This window comes from Trachymyrmex cornetzi, unplaced genomic scaffold (genome assembly GCF_001594075.2).
Source record: "Trachymyrmex cornetzi isolate Tcor2-1 unplaced genomic scaffold, Tcor1.1 scaffold2020, whole genome shotgun sequence".
NCBI classification, from domain to species: Eukaryota; Metazoa; Arthropoda; class Insecta; order Hymenoptera; family Formicidae; genus Trachymyrmex; species Trachymyrmex cornetzi.
In genome coordinates this window covers 31,284-33,609 of record NW_017296659.1, presented here as the reverse complement: position 1 = coordinate 33,609, position 2,326 = coordinate 31,284, and the positions used below count along the sequence as shown (strand labels likewise).

At 40.2% G+C, this 2,326-nt stretch overlaps 1 pseudogene; it reads left to right on the top strand.

Annotated features, from left to right (window-relative positions):
• Positions 1-807: 807 nt before the first annotated feature.
• The window catches only part of LOC108759683 (uncharacterized), a 3,466-nt pseudogene continuing 1,947 nt past the window's right edge, over positions 808-2,326 (top strand).

Sequence of the window (2,326 nt, the reverse complement as noted above, 5' to 3'; positions counted from 1 at the left end):
CCGACTCGGCATTCAATTTATTCCTATGTTTTCTTATTATCAGAGAAGCCTTCGAATTCAGTCTCTCCGCTGGAACCGATGTTGCCATTGTGGCTAAAAAATCTTTAGCCATCCTTGAGAGGTTTGGGAAAGATTTTTCATGAATTGACCACCAATCAAAAATGTTGATGTTTTCGTCAACTCGAGGAATTGCATAATACTGCGTCAGCTCTTTCTTTCAGTAATTTCTTTGATCGCGATCCTCTTCTTTTAAAAATAAAAAATTTATATGACACATATACGACTCATGCTTAGATGTGTAGCTACTGGTCGCGCTAGACCGCTGACAGATGGCGTTGATCGCGATATCGTAAACCGTCCTCGAATTGGCATCCTTGGGCAGAAAGGCCGCAGCACACACTTTTGCATAACGCATACTGTACTTTTGTATGACGCATAAGAGAATCAACAAATCATAATCCTTCTTTTCCTCCTACTTCACGGAAAAGAAGCATTTTGATTGGTTGATTCTCTTATGCGTCATGCATTATGCGTCATGCAAAAGTATGTGCTGCGGCCCGAACGCTTACGACGCGACCACACGACGTAGTGAAAGGCTATGTTTACACCCTGCATTTAGAGCTGCCGCACACACCTTCCGTAACAATAACATCAGTTAAGACGTACCATAAGAATTAGCCAATCACAGTCGAGAATTCTTTTGAACTCGTAATTCTGATTGACTGATTCTTACGGTACGTCTTATGATTATTGTTACGGAAGGTGTGTGCGGCAGTCCTTAAGCCGCGGCCCATACAATAGATGTTAATGGCTACGTTTACACCAAGAAGACTAGAACCAGGAGAGTCAACTCCCGTGGTAGGGGTGAGTCAAAAAACGTCCGCGGCTATTCACACGATGTGCAGTGGCACTGCGCATTGTGTGAAAGTTCGATATAAGAGCGACAGAGCGACGATTATAGTATAGAGCGACAGAGAGGACTAATGAAGCGCAAGAGTGAGGGAAGTCATCCGTCGCCACTTTTTGCCTCACCCCCACTACCACTTTTACACCGAGTTGACTCTCCTGGTTCTAGTCTTCTTGGTTTACACCGTGCATTTAGGCCGTGGCCCATACAATAGATGTCGGTGGCTACGATTATACCGTGCATTTAGGCCGCGACCTATACAATAGATGTTCTTCTTTATCCTGTAAGTTAAACAAAGACACCTATCGTATAGATCGCGGACTAAGCGCAGCTACGGTGTAAACGTAGCCAAAGAGCCACAGGGCCCTACTTAAAAAATCAAAAAATTCAAGATTCTTGAATTCAAGACAAGAAATGCAACGTCAGAAATGGTCAAGACAAGAAGAACGAAAATTCTTGTCTCGAAAATCAAGACAAGACAGGAAATGCTGTTCAAGACAAGAAATCTTGTCTTGATGAAACACTAATTAAAAGCAGTTTAAAGAAAGTGCATAGTGTTCTTATTGTTTAACCGCCTGAAATCGTCCCCGCTGGATCCCGAATCCTGTACCGTGTAATACGGTGTATCATAGCGTTAATTTTGATTTTATCATGAGTGATTTATGTGCTCATGGAATTTTTGACATCATCGTCATCAAGTGACGATAACGAATTAATATTGATAGAACATAAAAAAAGGCAGAGCAAAAATTAAAAATTACATTGAAAAAGTCGTTCGAAAAATGTCCGATGAAACAGTGAGTTTTGCAGGTTAATGAAATTCACATTTCATGAATCTTCGTGTTCGCCTGACGAAACATACATTGCCGCAGTGGTAGGTATTAACAGTGTACAATGGTCTTGATATGCACCAGTGCACGTTGGTGTTTCCAGCCGAAATCGCTATAAGAAGACTTCACTCAGTCAAGCCTCGATAATGTGACCGATTTTGCGTTTCAAGTTAAGTTTCGATTCTCGACACTCGCGACGCTTGTGAACCTTTAAGATTAAAGTCACTAGATTTATAAAGTACCACAATCCATAAGACCAATGTATAAGGATTTGGAGCCAAAATGGCGTCGAAAAGTGTAAATAGTACTCATTTTCATAACGTATCTACATATTAAGTGTAATTAATTTAATCTGTCTCTTGTGTAAACACATTCATACTCATATGCATGTTTTGAATGAACCGCATGTTGGAGCCAAAATGGCGGAATGATTGCGGTACTTTATAAATCTAGTGACTTTATTTATAGCATTTTCCACTGGGAAAACTGGTGCGCACTGAGTGCACATTAAGGCTGTTATACACTATTCTAATCTAAATATAAAAATGAGATATTTCAATTGATAAAATGCCCAAAATTTATTTTATCA